Raw genomic sequence first — 20,070 nt, 5'->3', positions numbered from 1 at the left:
ATTCATATTGTGAGCTCGCACAGGTATTCCTTAAGGTCATAGGGGCCGTGGGCTAGTTCAGTTCATTCACTCAAACCACTAATAAAAAAGGTAATAATAATAGCACAAATCAAATAATTACAGTTTATAAATTCAAAAGCAAGTCGTAATTGTAGGATTGCGTGTGCGATTTGATAACTGTAAGTGCTTTGTCCGCAATTCAAAACGACCACTTCAGTGTTAAAATTTTAATGACGCGTTATTTATGTTAGTTTGTTCAAAATTTTTTTAAGCGTTCAATGTACGTGATCATAAAAATAACAAGACTTCTTTTTTGAGTAACACACACAGCTTTGAATAAAATTTAGAGTTTACACGCTTGTACGACGTGTCCATTGGGTCCAATGAATTAATTCTCTTTGAAGGTTCAGGACATTGGAAAATGGATATTCGGGAATATAATTTCAAATTCGCACACCCTCCTTAACTTTGAGAAATCAGATAGAAGTTGTATTCATGTATTCGTACAATAATTGAACGGTTGCACAGGGTCGCCCGCGTGGACTGCACTTTTTTTTTTTTTTTTTTTTTTTTTTATTGCTTAGATGGGTGGACGAGCTCACAGCCCACCTGATGTTAAGTGGTTACTGGAGCCCATAGACATCTACAACGTAGACGCGCCACCCACCTTGAGATACAAGTTCTAAAGTCTCAGTATAGTTACAACGGCTACCCCACCCTTCAAACCGAAACGCATTACTGCTTCACGGCAGAAATAAGCAGGGCGGTGGTACCTATCCGCGCGGACTCACAAGAGGTCCTACCACCAGTAAAAGAGGTCCTACCACCAGTTCGAATGGCGTGTGCGGATACCCGCGCTCAGTGTGCTTAGTGCGAGTTTCTTAACGTTCTCGATAGCGTAAAAGTTAACCGAATTTTGTATGCAGTTGGAACAGCGCCTCTAACGGCAAACGCACGCAAACCATCCCATTCCATACAAATATTGTGCTTAATGCGAGTTTTTTAACGTGCTCGATAGCAAAAAAGTTAACCCAAGTTTGTATGCCATTGGAACAGCACCCCTAGCGGCAAACGCACGCAAACGATCCCTTTTCATACAAATATTGTGCTTAGTGCGAGTTTTTTAACGTGCTCGATAGCAAAAAAGTTAACCCAAGTTTGTATGCCATTGGAACAGCACCCCTAGCGGCAAACGCACATAAACGATCCCTTTCCATACAAATATGAGCTTTTACGGTATGTTGATGTTGATTGAATGTTAAAAAAATCGCACTAACCACACAGCACTAAGATGAAAGTTAGCAAGCGTAAATTCTTTTTCAGGGTTCAAAATATTTACATATCTAATTTCATCAAGATCGGTTAAATATTTTAGCGTGAAAACGGAACACATACTTATACTTACTTTTATTTGTATAACCTGTACCCATTGAGTATACTTAAACGATTACTTGTGTCCTGGTTTGAAACACGATACGATTGATGAGCACAGTCATACTCATCTTAAACATAATTAAATGAACCTAATAGAGAGTTTGGATTAAGTTTTGCCTGCTCAAGTGATCACGGAAGGAGTTAGATCTAAGTTAACGTCAACCAAACAAAACAAGCTGATGTGTTTCACATTATGTATTACGTCATGCCTTAAGGCGTTGGAGCTCACGTTGTTACGCCTGTGGACTTAAGAATTATATTAACACTAGTCATAAGAATTGAGGATCAGTTATGATATTAATATCGATTAATATTGACTATCCTATTATGTATCTTTAGAGCTTCTATGCTCTTGAATATAGGTAGGGCTTGTATATAACTGTAGAATGATCTTGGTAGTGCGATTGACAGCTTAATCTCTTGCTTGGTGCAGCAGGATTTACGTCAGGGTCGCCATGAGTTCGAGTATGCGCTTAACAACATGTGGGCTGTAAGCTCATCTACCCATCGTGACTAGCAAAATAGGCGCCGTGACTTTTCTGCCTTTTATTTTAAAAAAAAAGTTTGAAAGTATCTGCGCGTTGGAAATTAAAGATGAAATTTGTTTTCCTTTAAGCTTGCAATACTCGTTATCCTTAATAATTAAAACCTCATCCCGGCTTCGAGTTCTATAAATCTATATTTGCAAGCTCAAGCGGAGTTAGCAAGTGCTTTCAAGAGGAGATAAATTAAGGTCGGCGAGCTGAAAGAATATAATTTGTACTTATTAAGTAAACAAAAGAGGAAATTGATAAACAAAAAGTTGAAAGAAAATAATACAGAGTAAGCTTTCACCGCTGGCCCAGTTGGAAAGTTTTAATTCGACGTGAATAAACATAAATTGACTTGTAAGTTTGAATGGTCGTCTGAAACATTGAAACAGTAGGAGTACTTTGAAATGTATTATTGAATTAAACAATTTAAAAATTTATTAACGGTTACTGAGAAAAGTAAATTCATAGCGTTCTGCGCTGTCGGTCACCATAATTTTAATATTACCCTATATTCTTGGAAATGTACCGGACTCGGCGGAATTCAATGAAAAATTATAATCAAAGCTCCTCGGAAAATCTTGACTTATTTATGCGACGTTTATTAACTTTATATATTCGAAAAGATTTTTAAATTAAATAACATAGAATTTATAATAAATGAGGCAAATGTTGACAGAGCAACAAAATGCTAAAAATAAATTAGCACATACAGACAAGGAATCGAATGCACGAAAATTGGCAAAAATATTAATTTTTAAATGCTCAGTTAAACTATCTACACGAAGTGACGCTTTTATATGATTTTCCTAATTAAGAGTATTTTAAAGAATCCTTCTCACAATTAAAATGAAGCCGTAAGTACATTTCAATTATACTGTAGATACTTAAAAAAAACTCAAAAGACACAAAATTACTTGTATAAACACCATCTAAAATAGCATCTCATCTCTTCCCGTTAAGACGACTCAGGGATTTAGTGGAGATTGGGCGTAGCATTTTCTGAAAATTTTGCCACTGACCGCCATTCGATATTTGCGGATGGTGGAGCGTATCGTACGTAAGTCACCACAGGTAAGTACAAAATCCCCCGGTGAAGGTCAAGGGGCGACCTGAGGGGGTAGAGGCCGCGCGGCGCGCTACCAGCACTCTAGCGCGCTGCCGAGGAGTAATAGAGCGACCGGTTGGCGGTTTATCGCGTCCTGGCCTGGCAGGCTGGTTCTGGTCCAGCAGGGTATTTCGGGACACCAGCGGCACTGTCTGGGCGGCCTGACGGGCTGCCGTACCGAGACGGTCGACGTTTCAAAGCCTTCGATTCGCCTCAAGGACTCCGTCGGCCGGGCGTCCTTGGGGTGAGCTGCACTGTCTGGTTACAGTGTTGACCGCGGTAACCCCCTACCTCATCCGGGTTCTGACCTCAGAGGGAATCGGACGCTGTTGCGAAGAGTAGAGGGGAGTTGTTTATTGGGTAGGGCCCTGAAAACATCCTTGGGCCCGCGGTTTCGCAGTCGCTGACCTGTCCCACATAACCCGCGCGCCCCCTAGGCGCTGGAGTCGTCGTGGCCTAAAGGATAAGACGTCCGGTGCATTCGTGTTGAAGCGATGCACCGGTGTTCGAAAATTTTTCTAATGAAATACGTACTCAACAAATGTTCACGATTGACTTCCACGGTGAAGGAATAACATCGTGTAATAAAAATCAAACCCGCAAAATTATAATTTGCGTAATTACTGGTGGTGGCACCTCTTGTGAGTCCGCACGGGTAGGTACCACCGCCCCGCCTATTTCTGCCGTGAAGCAGTAATGCGTTTCGGTTTGAAGGGTGAAGCAGCCGTGGTAACTATACATGAGACCTTAGAACTTATATCTTAAGGTGGGTGGCGCATTTACGTTGTAGATGTCTATGAGCTCCAGTAACCACTTAACACCAGGTAAGCTCGTCCACACATCTAAGCAATAAAAAAATAAAAATGAAACTTCGAAGTCATGTCTCAAGGTAGACGGCGGAATCCCCACCGAGATATCTATGGGCTCCGATAACCACTTAACATCAAATGCTAGGCTGGTTCGGTCAAGCCCAGAGTAAAAGAAATTAATAATAATAAAAATTCGACAGAACAAAACCAGGCCTTCTATTGCAAATTGAAGGCCTAAGAAATCTGTATATTAATACGTGAAGCAAAAACCTTGTATCCCTTTTTACGAAAATTGGGCGGACGGAGGAGTATGAAATCTTCCACACTTATAGAGAATATAGAGAAGAAGTGCACAATGCTAATATTTTTTGAAAATAATGCATAAAAGATACATTAAATCAATAAAGAAAACATTACACACACTACATACCATGTATTTGACGCACACACGCATGCATACTATTTATTGTCAAACTTTTGTTCTTGACGTCTGTTGTCAAATTGAGATTAAATATTGTTAATATTTTTTATAGTGTAGTCTTGGCGAAATTTGTGATTGTAGAAGTATAAAATACGATCATAATAGTGTACAAACTTACAATTCCAATTAGTTATAGTCGAATTTCGACTACTGCGGGACCTCTAGTATAAATAAAACGACACCAAAAATACGCAATTCAAAATTCTCAAAGAAATGGCAAGTGGAATGTTTACGCACCAATTTCACCCTTTCAGCTTTCATTCCGACACAAAGTGATTCACAGTACGGAACGCGACAGACACAAAAGTCCGAAGTGCATCGCTGTGGGGAAAGGCCGTCAAACGATTGACAGTACACGAGAACTGTATGCTAATTTAACCGGTGCGTTTTCGCTTTTTTTTTTTTTTTTTTTCCACAGGAGAAAATCGCCGGATCCCCACCCGCGCGGCAGGTGGGGTATGTGGGAGTTGAACCTCACTAAAAACTCCTGCCGCTCACAACCGGCGCCCTACCTCGGACCGGGCCGGAGCCCAGTCGGGGCTATTGAAACGGCGGGACAGGGTTGACGCAGAGCACATTACATCCATCCCACCGTCCCACGGACGCCGGACCGGTGGCCGCCAGCGAAACGACCACCGGTTCCCTCGTTCAGCGGGCCGAGAGCCCGCTTTGATGGCGCCGCGTTACACCTTCCCCCAGAGCGGTCGGGGGAACGCGGTCTACCATCACCCGGCTTCCTATTGCGGGTGAGCGTGCAGAGCACGCCACCCCTCGTCTGGGTCCCTCCCCGCACAAAACGGGTGGGACCCCTAGCTCTTAGGGGGCCAGGTCACGGATACGACCCCGGTCCCGACCCCCTGCTCGGCGGCGGCGGGTTTCTGCGTAGTGAGGAGAGCTTTCCCTCACTCGCCCCGCCGCCTCCTTCTGCGAGATGGTGCACTCGCAGAAGTCGAGCATAGCCTTCCATGACTCATCGCTGCCAAGCATCGACGCCACGACGCCAGGCAGCGACAAGTCAGGTCCTATCTTTGCGACCAGGACACGGCGCTGCACCTCCCAAGCGGGGCAGACAGCGAGCGTATGCTCCGCCGTGTCCAGGTCGTGTCCACAATGGTGACACCTCGTCGTCGGCTCAGCCCCTATCCGGCGCAGGTACTTCCCGAAGCATCCGTGCCCGGTCAGCACCTGCACCAGACGAAAGGTGAGACGTCCCTCGCCACGATTCACCCAGTCATCAAAGACCGGGTAAACCGCCTCGACGGTCCGTAGCCCCCACGTGGGGTTGGCCAATCGCCTCGACCACGACTCGAGCACGGACCGCCGAGAATGGGCCTTCCGCGCCCGCAGCTCACTCTCGGGGACACGCGCCAGTGCGTTTTCGCTTAGTCTCCATCAGCGAATTTCAGATTCGATTTATGTTTACGCCGGATTGCTTTAATGTGCGCTTCGCGGCTATTTTGAAATCAATGAGTTAAGAATATAACAAATAACTCCAATCACTGTTACCCGTTAGGTATGTATGTACGTCTCATACGTCTCAATTTTGTTTCTGATTCACAATGCATTTTTACTTTATTTTTTATGAGATGTTTTTTAATTTATTCTTCCGTTAGAAAGTTCGTATATAATATATTAATTAAAAATAATTTAATGACCATCAAAGTGGCATTAAAATAAACTTTAATCAGATTTTGAGTTCACCGTGGTACATAATTGTATTATTATTTTTTTCAAAGCAAGGCAACGTTGGTGTGGTCATGACTCAAGTCGTTCTAGCGATTTGGCTTGCAATATTTGCCGACGACCGCCAATTTTATTCCTAGCAAACTGTAGAACCTTAACTAATAAATAAAAATATAATTCACATATTTTTATTTTAATAGCCTCTATTATTATGTCACAATGAAAGCGGTAGCAGCTATATACATTAATTTATTAACAAGTTTATACCAGACTCAAACACCATTAATATTATGTAGTTAATGACAATATATAAATGTATACGTAGGCAGAAAAATAATGAAGACTGTCAACGAACTAGTGACACAAACAGGTAATTAAAGCTAATTGAGTCAACAAAACCGTAAGCAGCATTCATCAAGCTACACAATTCACTTAGAGTTCACGTGCAACTCCCACTAATATGTTTACATTGAGATTAATGACCGTTTAGATTAAAGTATGTTAAACAAGGATTAATATTCTCTCGGTCCACACACGAAAGTCGAGGAAGCGACGCACAAAGCCGACATGGAAAGGGTATTAAACAGTGGCTTCAATAAACGGCCCAATAAGTTATGTAAAGTGCGGGTGCATCGCGTTACATGACAACCCCTACATTTCGGGTTGGGACGCATGCGCGTGCAACGTCAGGCGCGCACGGCATATGCGGAATATTAAAGGAGGAAAGAGAAAAAAATTAACTTGTGAAGCCATTTTCGTCTATCGCCGGCAGCCCCCTCGCCCGCCGTAGAGCTTCTCCGATGCAGGCAGAGAGCCTCACGCGGTCGCCTGGTGCGAACGTTCCGTGATCTCAGCTCCGCCGCTTGTCGATCGCGATAACCGGTTCGGTCGTCCTATCATTAGGCGTCCTTAGAACTATACTAATTGTTTAGTGCCGTTCTCCCTCTTGAAAAACTTCCACACTTTGGACACAGTGATTTGAATATTTTTTTTAATTAAGATTGGTGTTTTAAAAAACTTTTGTGAAGTGTTGTTATATTTGTCGTAAATTCTAAATAAATGTAATAAACAATTCTCAGTGAATAATTATTACCTGTGAAACTTTACTGTGTTTTTAAGCGTAAGTTCAATTTGCGTGAAGTTTTGAAGTTCTATATAAAGTTCTGTGAGTAATTTCGTAAAGTGAAAACCCAAACTAATTCCTTTGAACTTTGCACCGTGAAAGCTCTACTATTCCACAACAGATCCGAGGTAATTTATGTTGTTTAATAAACACCAGCAATATGTGTTATTCTCCTTATTAGTTAACACTGGTTATAATTAAAAGACTGCTTTAGAAACTTTTTTTTTCCTCAAAACACAAACCCAGTCGTCATTCTTTGGAAAAACATTTTTTGTTTTTCACGATTTGGAAGCTATCTTTCGTTGGGCATAGTTGCCTTCTAAATTTTTTTAACTAGATCTATTACGATATAAAACATAAGCGTTGTTTTAAAGTGAGATCCATCACGGAAACTGTCAACCTTAAACCTCTACACGCCGCGTTTGAAAAGTTTTAATAGCTCTCCGAGGATACAGTAAATCAAATATTTTATTTATGACGTAGGAACTCGACGAAGTGCACTCGAAAATAGACATGTAAGTATAATAAAAAATCCATACACTTCCCAATAAATTATGGGAAGACGTTCTTTTTATTGAAGTAACGAATGCCACGATGAGTAATGGCGCAAGTTTCGCCGATAAATCACGTTTGCCGTAGCCGTGAAGAGCTTCGTTCCTTGGATTGTATTTGGCAAGGACCACCCCTAGTTGTTAGTTCTGTTTGATACACATATCGGTCCATCGATCCAAAAAACAATCTACTTACATGAAAATGTGAAAATAGCATCGGTTGTGTTGTTTATACAGTAAAGAAACCTGTAAAAACATTCCCAAAATCGAAATACGAATCGAATTTACCAAGTTGAAAATATAGTTACAAATTGGCGTTCTTAAAATATGAAATTTCATTTACAATTTACATATCAATTGAATTCACGTAAATAAAATAATAATGATCATGAATACCAGAATATTGAGATAGATTATGTTCATAATAATTATGTTACCGAAAAGAGGGAATTTATAATTTGAATAATTAAACGCATCTCTTGTCGATTTGAATACAAAAGTTTTAAATAAAAAATGCTAATTCTGGAAAAAACTATACCTTTTTTAAATTGCATGGATCCTTCATTTTCATTTTCACAAAGGATTTGTCTAGTATGAAATTATTATGGCCTAATTTATAATATCGTTGGTATAGAAATAACATTTGGAAATAATTAAAGGAATGCAAGTGTTAAACAGATCTTCATTCGGTGAAGCGTGAAATAACGCGTCGGATGGACCACTGCCACTTGATGAACTATTGTTTGGGAATCTACCGATGGGTGAATGGGAATTCGCTTCGCTCTTGTGTTTTCTATCGATATTTCTCGTTAATAGAAATCCCACAAAGCATTTAGATAACAACATCGTTTTTCCTCAACAGAATAACTAACTACACAGTTTAAGTTTTTATGAACAATAACAATCACGTTTCGACAAGTCTCAGCGATATCGAAGAATATATTTCTATTTCCTCTTCAAAAAGGGATGCCCTTGGAGATTATTGGATATCCTCTGATAAATTATTGACAGCCATAAAAGGCGTTCCCACGTTACCGGAAGTAAGCACTGGATCGCCACGCTCCAATACTTTTCTCTTTCACTATTGTCCCTTTGTTCGTACTTAGCTACGTCAGTTCGTCAAGAGAGGCCTTTTATTCTATGGATCTAGTTTGCCGCACTAATTCGAATTGCATCATCCGTTCCGCATCACTGTTCTTTATCTATTTTCATCGCTTGGCTTCTTTTATGGCTGTTAATGAATTAAAAAAAAACCGAATTATCCGAATTAGTTGTGTGTTGAATCGCATTTATTATTTGGCATCTTTTAATGTTATTAATGTTTTTTTTTTTTTTTCCTACCTGTGCTGATAGCCTTGAGAGGCTATTTCAGCTTCACCCTAACGTGTGTAGGTGAGATCACGGGGCTCAAACACTCCGGGTTGCTAACAATGACCCTAGCAAGAGCAGTGCTTCGCAGAATCTACCACCGGATCGGAAACGCGACCCACTGAGAAGATCTGGTGAGAACTCAGTGGGCTGTGTCTATGGGTTAATTCGCTCGTCGAGCCCTTCGTCGCAAGCGACGGGTTCGACAAGGACGGTGACCGGTGCTTGTAAGCACCGTTAATGGATCGGAAGGATCCATAATGACGTGCTTTGGCCGACGTCGACTGTTTACCATTCGGTCTACAGTTTTTTTTTTCCTACCTATGCTGATAGCCTTGAGAGGCTATTTCAGCTTCACCCTAACGTTTGTAGGTGAGCTCGCGGGGCTCAACCGGAGAGTTGCTAACACTGACCCTAGCAAGAGCAGTGCTTCGCAGAATCTACCACCGGATCGGAAACGCGACCCACTGAGAAGATCCGGCGAGAAACTCAGTGGGCTGTGTCTATGGGTTAGTTCGCTCGTCGAGCCCTTCGTCGCAAGCGACGGGTTCGACGAGGACGGTGACCGGTGCTTGTGGTGCCTAAGAGCACCGTTAATGGATCAGGAGGATCCGTAATGACGTGCTTTGGGCGACGTCGACGGTTTACCATTCGGTCTACTGGGTCGGGTATGTAATTTCCAGCGGCTACGATGAGAGGGTTCTCATGTCGTGCCGCCTTCTCAAAATGGCGCAGCGATGCCGACTGTAGATACTTACTGACAGAGTCAAGCTCCAGGTCATCGTGGAGATCCACGTTCCTCAGGAACCATGGTGCTCCGACGGCTATCCTGCAGAATCGGGATTGAATAACCTGAAGGGGCTTCAAGTTGGTGCGGGCTGCGTGAGCGAACACTACGCTTGCATACGTCATAACGGGGCGTATGCAAGTTTTGTAGAGAGTTACCTTATTACGGAGGGACAGTTTGCTTCGCTTGCAAAGCATAGGGTAGAGACGTCCTAATATGAAGGCGGCACGGTCGCGTACCGTTTTAATATGGGGACGGAATGTCATCCCTCTGTCGAGGGTGACGCCTAGGTATTTGACCTGCGAGGCCCACGGTATGGGCTGGCCAAAGAGAGTGACGGGGCTAACGGCGGAGGTGTTTGCGCGCCTATTAGGGAGTGGGATGCTCGAAGTGGTATTCGGAGGGCGACCCCTTTTGAAGAGCACCGCTGTGCTTTTCGTGGGGTTGATGTCGATGCGCCACTTCCGGAACCACTGTCCCATGGTGGCTACTGCGATCTGGAGTCGCCGATGAAGCAGCGACATCTTCCTACACGAGTAGTAGATAGCCGTGTCATCGGCGAAGAGCGCTAGATGGGTCTCCGGAGACCGGGGTATATCATTGATATACAAACTAAATAATAACGGGGAGAGCGCGGAGCCTTGCGGGACTCCGGCAGTCAGTTGACGGGGACGAGAACGAGTTCCCTCTACTCGATATCGAAACGAACGGTTCGACAAGAAGTCTCGTATGATGAGCACGAGTCTGTCTGGCACTCCCATGTTGTACAGTTTGTAAATTAAACCGTTGTGCCAGACTTTGTCGAACGCCTTCGCGATGTCGAAGAAGAGGGCGCCGGTCGGGATTTGTTTACGCCTATTTAGTCCTATCAGGATGTGCTCCGTGAGGCGGTGCACTTGTTGTACGCACGAGTGTTTAGAGCGGAATCCGAACTGTTCGTCTATGAGAATTTTGTTCGCGGTAACAAAATCCCAGAGGCGTTTCCTAAGGAGCCGTTCGTAAATTTTTCCTATCGTCGGGAGGAGACTAATCGGACGGTAACTAGAAGTTTCGTTTGTCGGTTTGCCCGGCTTATGATAACGTCCGCTTCTTTCCACACCGCGGGAAAGATGCAGTGCGTCATAGCGGCATTTAAAATTGTAGCCAACATTGCTATCAGTTGGACTGGCAAGAGTTTTAGCGCGCGGTTGCGGATGCCGTCGGAGCCGGGTGCCTTCCTAGGTTGGAGGTTGTGGATCGCGTCTCTAACTTCGTCAGTGGTAATGGGGGGTAACGCGTCCGAGGGCGGCAGGGAAGCTCTGCGCTCGACCTCCCTGTCGACTAACTCGGTGTGTTCGGGGTTCGCGTGTTGAGTGCTGGTGGTGCACTGCTCTTGCAGTGCATCGGCCAGCAGCTCAGCCTTGTCATCGTCATCGAATGCCGGTGGTTGGCCTGAAGGGCGTACGAGGGGAGGCATAGTAGCGGTAGTTTCGGATTTGAGAGTCCTAGCTAGTCGCCAGTATGCTTGGTGGGAGGGCGCGAGTTGTTCTAAATAACTATGCCAATTATCGTTACGCGCGTCACTTAGGCGGGAGTGGACTTCGCGTTGTAGACGACGCATCCGAATCCGGTTTGAATGCGTGGGAAGACGATCGTAGGCCCGGATTGCCGCGTTCCTAACTCTTAAGAGATTCCTAAGTTCGGAGGACAGTCTGATGCGGTGGAAGCTGTCCTCCACATCGACTTCTTTTGAAGATCTAATGATCGCGGAAGAGATGTGATCGGTAATGATGTTTATGGATTCGACGGTGTCCTCGGGGGATAGATTCGAATCCGGGCCGTAAGGGAGGATTGGCGGAGCGGCTTCGGCTAGGCACGTGCCCAGCTTATTCCAATCCACCATGGTCCTCGTAACAGTGGCTGGGTTGTGAGGGCGACCGAGCTGCATAAGGACAGGTCGGTGGTCTGAGTCGACGGTCTACAGGATCGGGTATACTTACAATGGATGGATGCCGCCGACGCTCTTTTTGTGTTAGTGGTTACCTAATTTTGACATGACACTGACTGAGAGACGAGCTTGAAGTCTCATTTGTATTGTACCAGCAAGGGCTGTCTTAGCCTTCAAATTGGAAATGCTTTCATAAATCTAAACGTTTCGCGTTGAAAATAAATAATAATGTAAGAAAATTAGAAAATAATTTTAAACACTGATTACTTACTTAAATGGGATTAATTAATTAAAAGTTAGATATGAGTTGTGCAAGCTTAAACTGAGACATCAGAACTTGTATATCAAGGCGGGTGGCGGCATTACGTTGTAGATGTCTATGGGCTCCAGTAACCATTTAAAAACAGGTGGACCGTGAGTTCATCCACCCATCTAAGCAAGAAAAAAAAAGTATAATATATAAAAAAAAACATAGAAATGCAATAGACTTTTATTTTAAAACACGATTAAGGTGTAACGTTGAATTGAACGTTTCAATTTTGTAATGTTCATTGGAATCAAAGACACGAGCAAATTTGCATTCTTACCACGAGGATAATTTCAGATAACATTGTATAAGGACCACCCGCGTTGATGAAGCTACACTTCAATATCTACTTTATTGCTACGATTTAGAACATCGAATCAGGTAACTCGTCTGAATGGCACCAAGAGAGCCTGCAATAAGCCGTCTTACATACAACCTGCTCGCGTCTGGTCGAGCAAATATCAATACGAGAGAATATTGCTTCTTCGTCGACCGACAAAAATACGTATTGCAAATATAGAAAATACAAAATTATTTAATTTGCGGTAAGCAATCTGGATCCGTGAAACAAAAGTAAATAAAGTTGTTCCAGGATATTTTAATTATCTTCACGCGACATCTCTATACGACAGCAACATTCGAATCTCATTAGCAAGTGAAACAAAAAAATAAAACTCAAAGCTATAAATTTTAGCAAGGCTCAAGTTCAAGCGCTTACGGTTCCTTTTAATTTGGTTGCCATTGTCAGGGCTTCCTGCTGAGGGCCGCCATTGTATTTCTTGTCTAGAATTCCAACTGTTTTAAACATTAGTTACTTCTTATTAGTCGATTACGAAAGGAAATTAAATGTTACAGTTAGAAGAACTAGTGGTCGCCCAGTAGTCGAAATTCGATCATAATTAATTAAAATTATAAGATTGAACATTATAATGGTTCTATTGTCAAAATCAATACTTTTGTAATCACAGAATTCGCCAAGGCTACATACACTATAGACAAATTATATTAAAGACAAACAATATTAATCTATTCTCAATTTGACCACAGAATTTGAGCAATAACAAAAGTTTGACAATAAATAAAGAATATACATATGTGTGTGTGCGTTAAATAGAATAGTGTGTAATGTTTTTTTTTATATTGATTTAATGTATTTTTAAAGGATAATCAAAAAAAAATAGCATTCTGCACTTCTTCTCTATATTTTCTATAAGTGTGGGAAATTTCATAGTCCTCCGTCCGCGCAATTTTCCTAAAAAGGGATACAAAGTTTTTGCTTCACGTATTAATATATAGATAGCACAGAAAATAATTCAAGTTGTCTTATTTATTTTCCAAACAAATCGTCCTTTACTTAACTTTCAGACGCCTGAAGCGAGGTACTGAAGCTTTTCTAATCAACTTAAAACGATTTGGTGATTTGAACGAATAACTATATAGGCTGTTTATGACATTGCTCTAAAAAAATTATATCATTAACAAAGGGCCCCTTGTAACAACACGCCGACAGCTGCATAAGGAGCTTAAGGACCGCAACGTATCATAAATCAGAGTAGGCTTTTATTACCATCTGACGGAGTCAATAGCTCCTCGCACTTCGGAGAATTATTGTTTATTTTTAATGATTAGAGTAAATTCCAAGAGATCGGTCGTGGCCTACGAGAGTTGAGGATGGATGACGCTGCATTTTATTAACTAAGTCGCATGTGAGAACCGTGCCTAATATCTAACTAGAGATTACACCTATAAATTCCAATCCGTGTTTAAATATGAGTCGTTGTGGCCTAAAGGATAAGACGTTCGGTGTTCGAATCCCGCAGGTTGGTACCAATTTTTGTAATGAAATACGTATCTTGTACTTAACAAATTTTAATTTTCATGAGTGACTTCCACGGTGAAGGAAAAACATCGTCTAATAAAATCAAACCCGCAAAATTATAATTTGCGTAATTACTGGTGGTAGGATCTCTTGTGAGTTCGCACGGGAAGATACCACTACCCTGCCTATTTCTGCCGTGAAGCAGTAATACGTTCCAGTTAGAATGGTGGGACAGCCGCTGTACTGTAAAAACTGAGACCTTGGAACTCATATCTCAAGGTAGGTAGCGGCATTTATGTTGTAGATGTCTATGGGCTCCGGTAACCACTACACACACCGGTAACACAGCAAAAAATAATAATATTGACGGTTATTCTGTGTTCACATCAGTCTGTCTGATTTTAGGCCGATGCATTCAATAACTCCTAGTAAAATATTCATCAAGCACCCTAATTTCAAATTTATGTCAGCAACGGCTATTCGACGTTTATGCCTAGCGACACGTGTTTCGCAAGGAACCGAGACCGAATGTGTCCCAGCTGTGGAGAACAGAACGTGCCGTTTTGGGGTTCCCATTAAAATTCCCACACATAAAATTCAATGATAAAAAAAGCTTCCACGGCTGACGGCCCCTTTTCTGCTCACAACAAACAAGCAGGTAAGCGAATCTTTATGATCCTTACGAAATGAAATATGAGCAATCCGGTACAGGATTTTACATCTTATTACGACAGTCTAGAGTCAGTTTATGAGAATGAAATTTCACAACAGCTTTCGTACGATGTTTCGTTTGGAATAAAACATTGTTTTCTTTCCTAACCTCGGATCTCGCACAAACGGAGTGCAAGCTGAGAACATGTACTTTATTCTGAGATTCTACAAGCGCTTGAGTATATTAGCTGCAACTTAACTTTGTTGTTGCTGCCTTATATAGGGCGCTTCCTGGGTGCATTCACTGCGGTTGATGTTTAGATTAGATTATGAAGTCTAATGAAAATGTATGAGTATTATTCGACGCATCCGTATTTCAAACCGAAGCGACATGACGTTTGTTCACGGGCAGTGTTTAAGTTATCGATTCCAACAAAAGCGTTTGTCGGTCACTTAATTATTCATGGGCATACATTTAGGGGTCCTACAGCGACACATCGACAAAATTATAATTTACATATACAATCAATTCGTATCGATTGTATTATTTACACGTTGGTAGCGTTCGTGAGTGGATTCCAGTTAGGTAATCACTGTAGGAAATTATAACCTGTGACACAATTTGTGGATTCGTTCTAATATGGCGAACGAAGCCTTGTAGTGGCTGTATTAAAAATATCTTAGATGCTGATAAGGTGGCTGATAGTATCAAAATCATGACAAGAGGCTGCAGGCAGCGGGTCGGCTCTGCCCCTGACCTTGCTGAAGTCCATGGGCGACACTAACCACTCACCATAAGGTAGACCTGGTAGGTCTGCATACAATGGGCAATAAAAAAAAAACTTTAGTTACGAATGGTTAACATTTTGTATAACGTAATAGCTTATATTCTGTTTTTCGTAATATCTTATGCGGTAGGCAGCGGCTTGGCTCTGCCCCTGGCATTGCTGAAGTCCATGGGCGACGGTAACCACTCACCATCAGGTGGGCCGTATGCTCGCCTGCCTACGAGGGCAATAAAAAAACATAAAAAAACTTGCTTTTATACACACCTACAGTTTTACTGGAATCTTTCTAACAGGTAATTTGGTAGTGATTTTTGATGTTATTATACCTTTGAAATTTATGATTGTGGATTGAATCGTCGCTAAGTTCGATGAACTCAAACTGATCATTTGGATTGACATTTAAGGGATTTGTAATAAATAAGTCACAATTCAACAATATTGTAGGATACTGAAATTATTAATACAATTAATACATATTTGTCTCTCCAGCAAGCCATGCATATGTTATATGCTGTATGTTACGTATCAACAATGAGGCTATTGACTCGCATTAGATGAAATCTAATACCACTTATCGTATAAAGTTAACGTTACGAAAAAATATGGTCCTACGAGAGTGTTTATAACATATAATATATTCCAGCCAATTTGAGCTGTGCGATTGAGGTCGGCTACGTCATTTCCCCTGAATTGATGTTCAAGACGAAACATGATGTTTTCATTTTAAGGCTATATCTGGATTTTTTTGTGCGTAAATAATGTATTCGCGCAATGAAACGCACTGAGCTCGTTCAAAAATCGCACGATCAAAGAAGTTTACTGATAGTAGGACGTCTTGTGAGTCCTCACGGGTAGGCACCACCACCCTGCCTATTTCTGCCGTGAAGCAGTAATGTGTTTCGGTTTGAAGGGCGGGGCAGCCGTTGTAACTATACTGAAACTTTAGAACTTATATCTCAAGGTGGGTGGTGCATATACGTTGTAAATGTTTATGGGTTCCAGTAACCACTTAACACCAGGAGGGCTGTGAGCTCGTCCATCTAAGCAATAAAAAATAAAAACAAAAAAGTACAGACATAATCTTATAGTTGGAGTGGGAACAGGTGGTAAAATTTGTAAAATAATAATCTAGAGCAGTTTTCATCGGTGGTAACAAAAAGGCTTAGCACGTCCAGCGATGAACGGACTATCATAACAATAATGTTATGATAGGAACTGCCGTAGCCGAAGCGTGTTTATTTTAAACATTTTCCGAGCCGCGGTAAGATTATATTCCTTGTAATGCTATACCCAAGGGCGATGTTCCCACCCCGATACTATTGTTATACGAACCTGTACTTTGCTTACGAGTATTTCTTTCAACAGACGCCGTCAACGTAAGGTTCTTTCTATCAAACATTTATCTAACAAACGATTCTTTAAGGCAAACCACAAAACTTTTTCAATTCGATAATAAATATTGACAATATTTATGTCCGTTAAAGTAAAATGATAGTCGATAAAATGGTGTCATTAAATGTTTTTTATGAACGAAGACTGACGATGGTGCGTTCGGGATGACTGCAAGCAAATCATTCCACAACAGGTTTCGGTTTATTAATAAACAGGCTGTATCAAATGAATAAGGCAAACGATTTAGTAATTTATATTTAAAACGAGATAACATTCACGTAGGAAATTTTATGTTTAACATTAAAATCCAAGTTCGGAGACTTTTATGGCGCTTAATAATAATTATTTTTGTTATTTACAAACATCGGCAACGTTTATTTGAATTATTTTATAAGGGGCGCGACAAACGCTATTGATTCGTTTCCAATCTAGTCGTAAAGTCACGTGTTAATGGTTTAACGACACGGCTCCGATGTAGCGACACGGAAATCGACTTCAGGAAAGTAGTCACACACGAATGTAATCAAGTTGAAAAGCTATTAACGAACAAAGGTGTGACTTCACGCACTGTTTACCGAGAGATACGTACCTATAATTTTGAATTTCGTGCAGTCGACATCCGACGTGCTATCGCGCCGAACTTTACTGCCTATAAACTCTTTATTGCCCATTGTCGACGATTATTACTTAACCCTCATGACTTATGAAGTAATAAATTCGATCTTTTCATGCCGTTCGTGCTTACGATTTCACTCGTGCAAGCGGCCGGAGTAAATAAAGTGTGAGATAACTCCAATGTAATCGCTTCCATTCAATAAATTTTAAAAGACAGAACGCGACGACGAATCCCTTGCTTGCTTCGTAACTTATACATAATCAATGCGGTTGATCCAGTTAAAGTTATTCCTCTAAGAATGCAATCAACCGAGAATGTCGTCTGTGAATGTACGGATAATATAGAAACAAAACTAAAACACCAAAGAATGGCCCGACTGTAAATTGCTTGTTTATAATTGCGGAGTAGCGATTGTCTGGTGCTATAAGGAGGGTGGCGTCGTTTGATTGTATCTCGCTGTACTACGGTTCGCCCCGCCTTTTGCGTATTTGCTAACTCATGCGTGTTTAAATGTTTTCCATCATTTCCCGGGTTACTAGACTAAAATAAAGGCTTTAAATTTAAATACAATGGAATGGGAAACGATATTAGTCATGTTCATGAATAACTACAATAACACTGCGTTATTGCTTATAGGAATAACAGAACTTCATATACCTTATCTCAGAAATGCCACTGGGCTTATAGAAAGCGGTGCCTGTTTTATATCGTTCTCGTCTTCTGAGGCATAAAGTTATTTTCACAACAAAGCACACAGTATTTGATCTCCTTATATTGGACCTCTCGAAAGCCGCCCATTGTAATCTTAATGCCGTATTACATTAATGCGATAAAAATCTTCAAGATATCTTCGTGCTCATTTTTTTTTTTTGTGAATTATCTCAGTTTAATAATGGCATGAACAGCGTCGCCTGTGGGGGAAGCTCGTTTCTCTGGTTACAAAAATTATCTTCGAATCGATCTGAGGGGAAGTATCCAATTCTATTAGTGAAATCTTTTCGAATTTTGCGGTCCATTCCGACGTACGTAGCGATAACGTGTAATAAGGGGTGATGCGAAAAGCCAAAGTTTACTTCTCATGTTTTTATGGCTTTCGAGTTTATTGCTATACCGATTGGGGTGTTTATTGAATAATATTTCTGGTGTACCGTAAAATAGATATTAAATCTAAATGATTGTATTAAGTAAATCGTAGGAATATAACAATTTTAACTTTTCAATTCTAAACGTTTCTAGAGTTGTTTATGCAACTACAAATAGTTCACAGCTCAGCGGGCCTAAGACTTCAGCCTTTCACAGAGTCTTTACTGTTTTGATGTCTATAGGCCACAGAACCCAAAATCTGACTTGTACGACAAAAAAAATAATCAAATCGAAATTGAAATGCTTAGTCAGGTCAGAGAAATTAAACATACAATTATACTAAAGGTTGGATAACAAAAATCTCTGCGGTGTCAGAATCAAGAACATTATTCACTGCAGCACCTAATATTTATATCGGATGACAACGCATGAGTATCAAAATTTAGTGTAAGCGTTGTTTGAAAGCGAGATCGCGTCAAAGTACACAATGGATCTCTGAATAATTGTTGTTTAGTTCAAAAGATTTAATTTTGATACACACTAAGCGTTACGAACCGACCCGTTCCGGCAAAAACAAATGGCCACCATTCTAAACGTGACGACCACAAATGGCACTTAATGCAGTGGCAAGTCTGTTGTAATGGGACTACTGATATTAGTATCCAAGATAAGTATATACCCGTACCCAGTATTTTGAAACCCAATCTTTAGTGGGCACCAGAAAGGGCTTAGATAATGCCAGTCCTGGCAAAGAAAGAAAAATCGGAGTTATTTAATTTATTCATTAGGGACATTTCTAAAAAATGTAAAGCTACTAGCCTGGTAATCGGTCGAAGTCGACTTTAAAAAAAATTATAATTACATCACCAATCAGTATCAAAAACACTAAAGCCGACGCAAATGAAAATGGCCATAGGTGTAGATAAAGTAACTAGTAATAAGAACATTCCAGAGACTGTTCTGAGCCACTTAGCTTTAGTAGACGTTAGGCTTAGTGACACAACAAAAGAGATTTCAACTACGTATAAGAAACTAAATATCCTCTTTAGTTACGCATGAAACGAAATAGCCGTGTACGTTTTACTGTGGTTTTATGGTTAAGCACCAAAATGAAAACAATCATTTTTAATACTTTTTTTAAATGCATGAAATTTTATTGGGACCTAATATGAAAGAAAAAAGTTGCGTATATATTTTTAATTATAGAACATTGCAAGGTTGTACAAGAATTAAATTTTCTTTAATGTATTATTATATGTTTATGTAAGTTCCAAGATCATCTCACGGGCCACTTGATGTTATTCTTCCTGGGGCGGATATGCCAATGCGGAACCGCAGTCATCTTCAACAAAAATATTCAATGTCTACTCTGTAACTTTGAGAATTTACATATTATATGCTTAGCGGCAGAAATAGAATATCGACGCAATTCACAACTGGCTCGGTCATTAAAAAAACAAAGTTACGATCGTAACATGTAACCTTGATTACACTTTATGATTATTCCTTTGTAGAATTCTTATTACTGATATCGATCTAAATTTACAATCACAAAAGCATTTTGCTTAAAAAGCGTGATAGAGAGAGAGAAATGCTGAACTATCTTCGGGTCA

At 40.9% G+C, this 20,070-nt stretch overlaps 1 protein-coding gene across 6 annotated transcripts in view; it reads left to right on the top strand.

The window, feature by feature from the left end:
- Positions 1–6,846: 6,846 nt before the first annotated feature.
- The window catches only part of LOC101737699 (uncharacterized), a 123,947-nt gene continuing 110,723 nt past the window's right edge, over positions 6,847–20,070 (top strand). For 5 of the 6 annotated variants that reach the window (XR_001140080.4, XR_001140078.4, XM_062669733.1 and 2 more), the window contains exon 1: positions 6,847–7,296. The gene's annotated coding sequence lies outside the window, so the exon portion shown is untranslated. Of the gene's footprint in view, positions 7,297–7,651; positions 7,684–20,070 lie in introns of all 6 variants that reach the window. The other variant, XR_002431472.3, reaches the window with a different exon arrangement.

Source organism: Bombyx mori, chromosome 8, assembly GCF_030269925.1.
Source record: "Bombyx mori chromosome 8, ASM3026992v2".
Lineage (NCBI taxonomy): Eukaryota > Metazoa > Arthropoda > Insecta > Lepidoptera > Bombycidae > Bombyx > Bombyx mori.
This window is presented reverse-complemented; position numbering and strand designations above follow the sequence as displayed.